General features: G+C 43.1%; 1 protein-coding gene across 1 annotated transcript in view; it reads left to right on the forward strand.

The window, feature by feature from the left end:
* LOC115115443 (pleckstrin homology domain-containing family A member 5-like) overlaps window positions 1-13,062 on the forward strand; it is a 291,617-nt gene that overhangs the window by 18,991 nt on the left and 259,564 nt on the right.

The following is a 13,062-nucleotide window of genomic DNA, read 5'->3' on the forward strand; positions in this document are numbered from 1 at the left end:
GTTTGTGAACTCAGGACCAGCTGGATGAGGGGACTGAGGCTTCAGTGTGTTAGTAGAACAGGTTTGTGAACTCAGGACCAGCTGGACGAGGGGACTGAGGCTTCAGTGTGTTAGTAGAACAGGTTTGTGAAATCAGGACCAGCTGGATGAGGGGACTGAGGCTTCAGTGTGTTAGTAGAACAGGTTTGTGAACTCAGGACCAGCTGGATGAAGGGACTCCTTTATTTGCTCAGCTCTTGGCATTACAGGGCTTGGTAATGATATGAGAGGGGTCACTGTATTTTAGATGTTTCCAAAACTGAATTGCTCTTTTTTTGCATCGTTTGTAGTTTTCCTCTGGACATGTAGGAGAATCTTACAGAACTCTGTATGCAGGGTTTCAATGGGGTGTTTGTCCCATTTGATGAAATCTTGTTTTGCAAGTGGACCCCATACCTCGCTGCCATAAAGTGCAATTGGTTCAATGACATGTTCAATTAGTTTTAGCCAAATTTTAATAGGTATTTCAATGAATGAGTGAATGAATGAATGAATGAATGAATGAGCTTTTTAATGGCGTAGAATACCCTGCGTGCGTTCTCTCTCAGCTCATTCACTGCCTCATTAAGGTGTCCAGTTGAGCTTATTTTTAAACCTCAGTAATTGTAGTGTGTACAGTACTCTATATATTTTGTACCAATTCCCTGAGATCTGGATCTTCTCTGGAAAATCATTATTTTAGTCTTTTTGGGGTTTACTGCCAGGGTCCAGGTCTGGCAGTACTGCTCTAGCAGGTCCAGGCTCTGCTGTAGGCCATGTGCTGTGGGTGACAGCAGGCATAGGTCATCTGCGAAGAGTAGGCATTTAACCTCGGAATTGTGGAGATTAACACCAGGGGCTGAGGATTTTTCGAGAATAGTGGCCAATTCGTTAATGTAAATATTGAAGAGTGCAGGGCTCAGATTGCAACACTGGCGAAGGCCCCGCCCCTTGTGAAAGAATTCTGTTATTTTCTTACCAATTTTAATGCTGCACGTATTGCCAGTATACATTGATATAATTATGTCATATGTTTGACTCCCTACACCACTTTCAATAACTTTGTAGAACAGTCCTGTATGCCAAATATAATCAAATGCTTTTTGGAAGTTGATAAAGCAAGCGTATATTTTGGTACTATTTTGGTGGACATGTTTATCTATCAGGGTGTGTAGGGTGTAAATATGATCAGTTGTGCGTTGTTTTGGTATAAATCCAATTTGGCTTTTACTCAAGACATTGTGCTTATTAAGGAAGTTTATAACTCTTACATTGATAATACTACAGAAAACCTTCCCCAGGTTACTGTTCACACAAATGCCTCTGTAATTGTTAGTGTCAAATTTATCTCTGTTTTTAAAGATTGGGGTTATGAGTCCTTGATTCCAGATGTCAGGGAAATAACCTACACTCAGGATCAAATTAAACAGTTTTAATTTAGCCAATTGAAATTTTGCACTAGTGAGTTTGAGCATCTCATTTAGGATGCCATCAGGTCTGCATGCCTTTTTATATTTGAGAGCCTGAAGTTTCTTACAGAGCTCCTGGTCAGTAATAGTTTAGTTTCTTATAGAGCTCCTGGTCAGTAATAGTTTAGTTTCTTACAGAGCTCCTGGTCAGTAATAGTTTAGTTTCTTACAGAGCTCCTGGTCAGTAATAGTTTAGTTTCTTATAGAGCTCCTGGTCAGTAATAGTTTAGTTTCTTATAGAGCTCCTGGTCAGTAATAGTTTAGTTTCTTATAGAGCTCCTGGTCAGTAATAGTTTAGTTTCTTACAGAGCTCCTGGTCAGTAATAGTTTAGTTTCTTATAGAGCTCCTGGTCAGTAATAGTTTAGTTTCTTACAGAGCTCCTGGTCAGTAATAGTTTAGTTTCTTATAGAGCTCCTGGTCAGTAATAGTTTAGTTTCTTATAGAGCTCCTGGTCAGTAATAGTTTAGTTTCTTATAGAGCTCCTGGTCAGTAATAGTTTAGTTTCTTATAGAGCTCCTGGTCAGTAATAGTTTAGTTTCTTACAGAGCTCCTGGTCAGTAATAGTTTAGTTTCTTATAGAGCTCCTGGTCAGTAATAGTTTAGTTTCTTACAGAGCTCCTGGTCAGTAATAGTTTAGTTTCTTATAGAGCTCCTGGTCAGTAATAGTTTAGTTTCTTATAGAGCTCCTGGTCAGTAATAGTTTAGTTTCTTATAGAGCTCCTGGTCAGTAATAGTTTAGTTTCTTATAGAGCTCCTGGTCAGTAATAGTTTAGTTTCTTATAGAGCTCCTGGTCAGTAATAGTTTAGTTTCTTATAGAGCTCCTGGTCAGTAATAGTTTAGTTTCTTATAGAGCTCCTGGTCAGTAATAGTTTAGTTTCTTATAGAGCTCCTGGTCAGTAATAGTTTAGTTTCTTACAGAGCTCCTGGTCAGTAATAGTTTAGTTTCTTATAGAGCTCCTGGTCAGTAATAGTTTAGTTTCTTATAGAGCTCCTGGTCAGTAATAGTTTAGTTTCTTATAGAGCTCCTGGTCAGTAATAGTTTAGTTTCTTATAGAGCTCCTGGTCAGTAATAGTTTAGTTTCTTATAGAGCTCCTGGTCAGTAATTTGGGAGTCCAGTGGATTTTGATTGTCCTTTTATAGCTTTTTCTAATCCATTCAACTTCTCATGAATTTAGCCTTGCTCTGCGTTTGTGTCAATTTGAACAGTGTTGTAGAGTGTTTAAAATGGGTTGTCCATATGTCACCATTTTGTATCACTAATTCCTATTGTTTAGATTTTTTATTATTTTTTTCTCCAATTTTGCCAGAAGTTGTGTGTGTTTATGGACTTCTCAATTAGTGTCAGCTGCTTGCTGTTGTACTGTGCTTTTTTTGTTCTGAGTGTTACGTTTATAGAGTTTTAAGGCGTAATTCACCATTATTTGGGTCTCTGTGCTTTTGGTTGGATAGTGTTCTAAGTTTTTTCCTTATAATTTTACAATCTGCATCAAACCAGTTGTCATCTGTGATCTTTTTTGTTTAGTTTTTTATCATTTTCAATTGTGCTTCTTTTGCCGTTTGCCTGAATATATAGTTGATGTTTTGTACCGCTAGATTGATGCCTTCTTCACTGTGAGTGAATGTGGTATCCAGAAAGAGTTTGGATATTTTGGTTCCAGGTTGCTTTCTGGTATTCTTCTGTGCTGTTTTGGGCCCATCTGTATGAATTTCTGATGTTGTACAGCTCACTGGGCTGTGAATGTGTGGTTGTTTCCATGTCTGTTCTTTTGAGGGTCGGCGTAATTTGGCTGTGATCAGACAGAGGTGTTAGTGGCCTGACAGTGAATGAGCTGAGAGAGAAAGGGTCAATGTCTGTGATCATATAGTCTATTGTACTGTGGCCAAGACGTGAGCAGTAGGCGAATCTCCCCAAAGAGTCCCCCCCCGTAACCTACCATTGACAAAGTACAGACCCAGGCTTCTACAGAGCTGCAAAAGATCCCTTCTGTTTTTGTTGACGGTGCTGTCACTGTTGTTTCTATGGGGGAGATGAAGACAGTTAGAAACCGTATGGCCTGTATTAAAGCTGTCCCCTCGTTAGATCAGGTAGTGTTCCTGTGCGCGCATTGTGTCCCCACAGATGAGCACATTTCCCTGGGCCTGGAAATGGCACGTCTCTTCCTCAAGGGTGGGGAATAATATCTCCTCTGAGTAATATGGGGATTCTGAGGGGGGGGGGTCTCCTCTGAGTAATATGGGGATTCTGGGGGGGCTCCTCTGAGTAATATGGGGATTCTGGGGGTGGGGTGGGGGGAGAGAGAGTGAGAGAGAAAGAGGGAAGAGAGAGAGAGAGAGAGTCCCCATATTACTCAGAGGAGATCCCCCCTCAGGATCCCCTCTGAGTAATATGGGGACTCTCTCTCTCTCTCTCTCTTTCCCTCTTTCTCTCTCTCACTCTCTCTTTCCCTCTTTTGCTCTCTCTCACTCTTTCACTTCCTCTCTCCCTCTCTCTCTCTCTCTCTCTCTCTCTCTCTCTCTCTCTCTCTCCCTTCCTCTCTCTTGTGTCGACTGTCTCTGGCGCTTTGAAATGACATTAGAGACCTACTTTCTTTTGAGGGTATAAGTGTAGTACATAGCTTGTCTGTAAAGTAAATATGAAGCATGATCAATATTTGACTCGTCTACACCACCGCCAGCCCACAACCATTCAAACCACCATTCATTAAAGTAGCCTTGTTTTCACTGCTGCATTATTCATTCATCCCACAGAACAGAGCACGTCAACTGAAATCTGGCCAGTATTGACTAAAGTCTCCCCCAGTGGATCTATAGTCAATGTTTGGTGTCTCAAGCTCCAGCTGTGCTTTGAAATCCCACTGGCTGACTGTACACTTGAAGATGATGTGTGCGTTCCAAACAGCACCCTATTTCTTACACCACGGGACATGGTCTAAAGTAATGCACTACATGGGGACTATGCAGCCATTTGTAACGTGTCCCTTCAAGTAGGACTCTTGATATTTGTAATTTTGCCTCTGTTAGATGGATCAATATTTCTTTCTCCGACTGCTGCTTGTGGATAATTAAGTTTTGATGACTTTGTAGTGCTGGTCGCTGTATTGATAATCTATTAGCATGAGACTACTGCTCACTGGCACATATGTGATTAAATCCTTTTGTCCTGCTCACTGCTGCAGCAGTAAAGGGTCCTCACGATATTTATATCACCATACTTATTCTTATCAAGAGACTATTATTCTATATGTATTTTGATTCGATTTTATTGCGATTCGATGTTCCAAACACATTACTCATCATATGTCTGCTGCAGAGGGACAAGAGACATGAGAAAACAACTCGTTTTCATGGAAATAAAAGTGGTGAAAACAAGAGTTCAGCAAACTACAGTCCAGCAAACTAGCACAAACATATTATTGAGATATTTTCAAAACATTACGATATATCATCAAAAATAATATCCCGATATGTAACTATTGTTTTTGCTGTTCTTGTTGTTGTTGCCCCATCACTACTAATCATTTTGACCTTTGTCATTGTCATAGTCGTGTGTGTGTGTGTATAGGTGGCAGGGAAGTCAGGCGCAGGAGAATCAAACTGAATGTAATGGAGTTATTTAATAACGATAAACGAAACATAACTCCAACACGAAATGTAACAATAAAACAAAGTGGGTACGAGGACCCGTCGCGCACCAATACATCACTGAGTAACCCGTCACTGAGTAACCCGTCGCGCACCAATACAACACTGAGTAACCCGTCACGCACCAATACAACACTGAGTAACCCGTCACGCACCAATACAACACTGAGTAACCCGTCACTGAGTAACCCGTCACGCACCAATACAACACTGAGTAACCCGTCACTGAGTAACACGTCACTGAATAACCCGTCACTGAGTAACCCGTCACTGAGTAACACGTCGCGCACCAATACAACACTGAGTAACCCGTCACGCACCAATACAACACTGAGTAACCCGTCACGCACCAATACAACACTGAGCAACACGTCACTGAGTAACCCGTCACTGAGTAACCCGTCGCGCACCAATACAACACTGAGTAACCCGTCGCGCACCAATACAACACTGAGTAACCCGTCGCGCACCAATACAACACTGAGTAACCCGTCACGCACCAATACAACACTGAGTAACCCGTCACGCACCAATACAACACTGAGTAACCCGTCGCTGAGTAACCCGTCACGCACCAATACAACACTGAGTAACCCGTCACTGAGTAACCCGTCACTGAGTAACCCGTCACGCACCAATACAACACTGAGTAACCCATCACGCACCAATACAACACTGAGTAACCCGTCACGCACCAATACAACACTGAGTAACACGTCACTGAGTAACCCGTCGCGCACCAATACAACACTGAGTAACCCGTCACTGAGTAACACGTCACTGAATAACACGTCACTGAATAACCCGTCACTGAGTAACACGTCACTGAATAACACGTCACTGAATAACCCGTCACTGAATAACCCGTCACTGAGTAACACGTCACTGAGTAACCCGTCACTGAGTAACACGTCACTGAATAACACGTCACTGAATAACCCGTCACTGAGTAACACGTCACTGAGTAACCCGTCACTGAGAAACACGTCACTGAATAACACGTCACTGAATAACCCGTCACTGAGTAACCCGTCACTGAGTAGCACGTCACTGAATAACACGTCACTGAGTAACCCGTCGCGCACCAATACAACACTGAGTAACCCGTCACTGAGTAACACGTCACTGAATAACACGTCACTGAGAAACCCGTCACTGAGTAGCACGTCACTGAATAACCCGTCACTGAGTAACCCGTCACTGAGTAACACGTCGCGCACCAATACAACACTGAGTAACACGTCACTGAGTAACCCGTCACGCACCAATACAACACTGAGTAACCCGTCGCGCACCAATACAACACTGAGTAACCCGTCGCGCACCAATACAACACTGAGTAACCCGTCGCGCACCAATACAACACTGAGCAACACGTCACTGAGTAACCCGTCACGCACCAATACAACACTGAGTAACCCGTCGCGCACCAATACAACACTGAGTAACACGTCACTGAGTAACCCGTCGCGCACCAATACAACACTGAGTAACCCGTCACTGAGTAACACGTCACTGAATAACCCGTCGCGCACCAATACAACACTGAGTAACCCGTCACTGAATAACCCGTCACTGAGTAACCCGTCACTGAGTAACACGTCACTGAGTAACCCGTCGAGCACCAATACAACACTGAGTAACCCGTCGCGCACCAATACAACACTGAGTAACCCGTCACTGAGTAACCCGTCACTGAGTAACCCGTCGCGCACCAATACAACACTGAGTAACCCGTCACGCACCAATACAACACTGAGTAACCCGTCACTGAGTAACCAGTCACTGAGTAACCCGTCACTGAGTAACCCGTCACGCACCAATACAACACTGAGTAACAAACAATCTCTGACAAAGACATTAGGGGAAACAGAGGGTTAAATACACAACAGGTAATGAATGGGATTGAAACCAGGTGTGTAGGAAGACTAAGACAAAACCAATGGAAAATGAAAAATGGATCAATGATGGCTGGAAGACCGGTGACGTCGACCGCCGAGCACCGCCCGAACAAGGAGAGTCATTGAGTTGTTTAAGTGTTAGGCCTACTGTCATTTCAGAAAATAGTTCCTGATTGGAGGTAAGCATAGTGTGTATTAGAGAGGCAAATCTGAACACCTCAGTCGTCATCACTAACACGATGCAGTTATTCTCTATGGCTGCTGTATCACTCATAACAAGGCTTTAAAGATCTGCAGGAGGAGAGCGGAGGCGAGGAGCAAAATGTCGCAGTCTCTGAGCGGAGGGGGATTTGTGTTTTCATTTTGATGAGTGACACTAGTAGCTATAAATTGAAGAGAATTCCCCAGTCAGAGGAACTCTGACTGCAATGGGATGACAGTCTGGCTGGCAGACAGACGACCTGTGGAATGAAGGAATGGGTCGCCAGGCAGACACCGATCTCATTTCAGTCTGAGGGAAAGGGGGATTCCTAGTCAGTTGTCCAACTGAATGAATTCAACTGAAATGTGTCTTCCACATTTAACCCAACCCCTCTGAATCAGAGAGTTACGGGGGGCATAATCGACATCCACGTCTTCGGCGCCCGGGGAACAGTGGAGGGGGATTGGTTTGTGTGTCTCTCTCTCTGTTTCTGTCTGTGTGTCTGAGCTGTAGCAGCAGAGCCCTGTGCTGGCTCTACCTGTCTGGCGTCAGAGAGAGCAGGAAGTGGCGGGCGGATGTCTGGATTCATCACACACAGGGATGTAAAGCAGCCCAGGTCTGTCCCTATGACATGACACTTACCAGATGCCTTGATCCAAAGCCACAGGGAGTGCAATTGCAATGATGTCCGAGGGGGGGGGGGGGGGGGGGGGGAATACAGTGTTCGTATGTTTGCAGTAACTGCTTTGTTGTTGTAAAATTCCAACGGACGTGGCAGTTTCACCATTAATGATTTCAGCTTTAAAAGCACACGCATGGACACAAGGGAGACTTTGCTGTATTCAAACGGCACCGACTGCAAAGGACTGAGGGAGTGTTTACGCTGTCCTTGGCAGGGAGCAGTTCCTGACAGAATGTTTTTCCCGGCGGACCGTTGTTCCTGCCGATGGACCGTTGTTGCTGCCGAACGACGAACCGTTGTTGCTGCTGATGAACACACAACTCAGGAAAAGGGATATAGTACTATTGAATCTGGCTCGGTTGTTCATGGTCGTCTCTGTTTTTCTCTGCTTCTCTGCTGTCGTCTCATTTAAAACTCTCTTTCCTTTGGCTTTGAGTCTGGATGCTATTGCTGACGGCCCGGGCTTCAGGATACAGTCAATCAGTGAGCTTTGAGCTGCTCATTCAAACCACACCCCTTGTTCTCTCATGCTTTTCAGTCTCTGTGGGGTCACAGCCATCTGGCAACCACTGTGTGTGTGTGTGTGTGTGTGTGCGTGCGTGTGCGTGCTTGGCCTGTGTGAGAAGGTAGCCTAGCGGTTAGAGTGTTGGGCGAGTAACCGAAAGGTCACTAGTTTAAATCCCCGAGCCGACGAGGTTAAGAATCTGCCGATATGCCTAGACAATGGTGACCCAACTCTCCGAGGGTGTCTCTGGGACTTGGGATATGCAAAAAAACAACATATTTCCAATTCACACATGCATATTAATAAACACTTGTACAGTGTGAAGTAGGACAAATATAAACACCCAGCAAATAATTATTATATCAAAACCCATACAAAGAGTCTCAGTTTTGGGTTTAGATCATACTGATTGTGATTATATGGAGCGGGACCTGGGGCCATATGTAACAAGCTTCTCAGGGTAGGAATGCTGATCTAGGATCAGGTATCTCCTGTCCATTTAATGCTTTTCATTAGGATATAAAAGTCAAACTGATGTTAAATCACCACTCCCACTCTGAGAGGCTTGATACATATGGCCCCTGATCCTACTCCAAGATGCTTTTTAAGTACGTGCTCAGGAAAGATGCACAGAATGTATTCTGAATGTTCATTCTCCAGGGTTCAGTATATAGGCCTAGATAGTGGTTCAGTATATAGACCTAGATAGTGGTTCAGTATATAGACCTAGATAGTGGTTCAGTATATAGACCTAGATAGTGGTTCAGTATATAGACCTAGATAGTGGTTCATTCTCCAGAGTTCAGTATATAGGCCTAGATAGTGGTTCAGTATAGAGACCTAGATAGTGGTTCAGTATAGAGACCTGGATAGTGGTTCAGTATATACACCTAGATAGTGGTTCATTCTCCAGGGTTCAGTACATAGGCCTAGATAGTGGTTCAGTATATAGACGTAGATAGTGGTTCAGTATATAGACGTAGATAGTGAATCAATCTTGGGGGGCTTCAAATCCTCTTACCGTAGCAGGGCTGGGTGATCTGTTTCAGTAGAGCTGTTGCGCTGAACCTCCCGTAGTATAATCTGTCTGGTAATCTGCTATGTCTGAGCCTAGTGCAGTGGTTCTCAATCCTGGTCCTGGGGGCCCAAAGGGGGGCACATGTCCTAGACATACACAGCTGAATTAAACCAGGTGTTAAGTGCTAAGGCAAAAAAAAACAAAGAATTGCACACATTTGGGTCCCTGGGACCAGGATTGAGATCCACTGGCCTAGAGTCTAGAACCGTCCTTCTCATGGTGATCTTGGACTGGCCAGATCATCAAGGAACAGTTGGTTAGTTTTGGAAACTGCAGCTGGTTGGTGTTTTTTTTAGTTTTATTTGATTGTGTGTGTGTGTGTGTGTGTGTGTGTGTGTGTGTGTGTGTGTGTGTGTGTGTGAGAGAGTCTTATGCTGGCCAGGTTGAATCAAGGGAAAGACTGATAAGGAGAGTTGTTGGGTATTGGGAGCCATAGCTGGTGTGTTTTTCTTCTGATTATCATGGATGCTTTCAGTATTCGGTGTGTTTCTGTTTGATGTAGGAGACATTTGTAGATCTTTATTTTTTTTTTTAAATGTGTCTTTTTTTCCCCCCAATTTTTTAAATATATATATTTTTTACTTCTGTGTATGATTTTGAATGTTTCTCGATAGGTCTGCCAGCTTGTTTCCAGGTGTATGCCACTCTCCTAGCCACTGCCTGGTTCTGAATCCTCTGATCTCCCTCTACCAGTAAACACACCGACAACAACTACAGCGCATCCCAATCCAGTTGTTCTCCAGATGGTCTGTGATGATTAGGGGGCTTTTGGAAACCATCACACGGCCCTTAATGCTCTGCAGCTGGGAGCTCTTGGTTGTTGGAACCACTGTGTTAGAAATGGGCAGGAAGGGCTTGGAACAGGGAACTGTTTCCTCAGACAAAATTGTTACAAATTCAGTCCCCTCCCCTTTATGCATATTGTGGGAAGTACAACACACAGGGAGGGTTGTACTTGAGCTGGACATGGAACTAGACATTCTGCATGTATGTTCATATGTAATCTCTTAACAGATAGGCTTCATGTAAATAGTACTGGTTCACCTAACCAGCCGTCCTTCTCCCATGCGACTAGCCCTTTAACACTACATGGTACGTAGTACAGTGTTTCCCCTAGGAGTTTTTGTTTGTTAGCAGCGGTGGCGGCTTGGGTGTTCCTGATACATACGTCTACACTTCCAGGATTATAAAATAGCTAGTTACGTTGGAGGTTTCTAAGGACAATCTGATGTTGTAACTTGGATTTTTTTTTTTTACACTATTTTTGTGGCGGCTGCGATTTAGCAGCTCCAGTGTGCCGCTTCTACATGAATGATAGGGGAAACACTGGTATTGCATCGCTGGTGTGTGACAAGCCATCCAGACAAGAAGCTCCTTACATCAGAGCATAGCAAGAGAGACAAATAGCCCTACTCAACAAATAGACCTACTCAACAAATAGCCCTACTCAACAAATAGACCTACTCAACAAATAGACCTACTCAACAAATAGCCCTACTCAACAAATAGACCGACTCAACAAATAGACCTACTCAACAAATAGCCCTACTCAACAAATAGACCGACTCAACAAATAGACCTACTCAACAAATAGCCCTACTCAACAAATAGACCTACTCAACAAATAGCCCTACTCAACAAATAGACCTACTCAACAAATAGACCGACTCAACAAATAGACCTACTCAACAAATAGGTCTAACATCATCACCTAAAGTGCTTTCAGCCCTGCAGCCTTCTTCCTCCCTGCATCTCTCTGCCTCTATGTGAAGCACTTGCTTATCAATGCAGGTGGGTGGCTGGCCATGGTGTCTTGAGAGAGTTCTGTAGCCAAGTAAGAGAGGGCTACTTGAGGCCATCATACTCCCATAGGAGGCTGGTCAAAAGGATATACGGAATGTCGTTGTTTTTTTGTGATGCAACCAGTAGCAGTAATATAATCCTCCTTGCCCTGGGGTGACTCTCTCTCTCTCTGACTGACTCTGCTGTGAGTTCATTACCACCACTACTGCAGTCCATACAAATGAGAGAGTCATCTCAACAGGTGACAGAGACATTACATGACATTAGGCTGCATGAATCAGGCTGTGTCACACTGTCACTGTGATTGTGTATGTGTTTTTCTGCTGGTAGATAATGGTAGTAATGGGCTAATGTAGTGAGCGTATTTACCACTTACCAGTGATGGTGCTGCTGTTCAAATGCTGTTCTCTCTCTGTGACCAGACAAAAACCAGACCCACCCAACCCCAGACAGGTGTCTGAAAGACTAAGACTAATTCAATCTGTATAGCTGAAGCGTTACTGATTCCACTAGAGAAATATAAAGGTAATCTGACCCCAATTAGTCGACTGGTTGATTGTTTGTTTGGTCGATACAGTATGTAAATCAAACCAAATAAAATGTTATTTGTCACATACACACGGTTAGCAGATGTTAATGCGAGTGTAGCGAAATGCTTGTGCTTCTAGTTCCGACAATGCGGTATTAACCAATGAGTAATCTAACCTAACAATTTACGTAACGTTTACCGTGAATGCAGTCTCCGCTAAAACGAGAACGTTGTTCCGAATAACTCATACTAGCATACTGTATATTTAAACTGCATATTATGTACTCACTGCAACACAGTAGCGGCTCCTGACTGGCTGAGTAGGTGGAGTCGAGTGAGGGTGGATTTTTCCAAATTCAACAGTCATCCCATCGCATTAATCAGCCTGATAATAGCTCATTTCCAATTAGATTAATTTCTCTAAACTTTGAATAGAATAGGAATGTAATGAATTATAGGCTTCCTCAGGCTGGTTATAGGTTATAGGACTATCACATTCAACCTAATGGAGTTAAAGGCCTATTCAGGCTGGTTATAGACTATCACATTCAATCTATACCGTAGCCCATAGGGCCCATCTATCCTATTTAAAACCATCTATCCTATTTAAAACCATCTATCCTATTTAAAACCATCTATCCTATTTAAAACCATCTATCCTATTGAAAACCATCTATCCTATTTAAAACCATCTATCCTATTTAAAACCATGTATCCTATTTAAAACTATCTATCCTATTGAAAACCATCTATCCTATTTAAAACCATCTATCCTATTTAAAACCATCTATCCTATTTAAAACCATGTATCCTATTTAAAACCATCTATCCTATTTAAAACCATCTATCCTGTTTAAAAAGGACTGAAGACAGAAACAGATGATTTGATTACATTTCAACCAATTTATTACTGCCATTCTCTATCAATTAAATCCAATATCCTCCTGGCACACACACAAAAACCTTTCAAATGTTCAAATCAAAAGGCTTTGCACAGAAAGGTGGGATGCATTGCAAATTCAGAACCACTGAACAGCAACATAACATAAACTAAAGCCCTGATAATTGGGAACGAGATCAGAATGACTGCTAAGGCTAAATGAAATACATTAAATAATGCAATAGGTAGCTGAGCCCACAAACCTAAAACAAGCCATATGTTCAAATCAAAAGGCCTAATTAACATGACGTCACAGCCACATCCCCGGAGGCCCCGGTGCCGACACATTC

The sequence above is a fragment of the Oncorhynchus nerka genome, linkage group LG9a, assembly GCF_034236695.1.
Source record: "Oncorhynchus nerka isolate Pitt River linkage group LG9a, Oner_Uvic_2.0, whole genome shotgun sequence".
NCBI lineage: Eukaryota > Metazoa > Chordata > Actinopteri > Salmoniformes > Salmonidae > Oncorhynchus > Oncorhynchus nerka.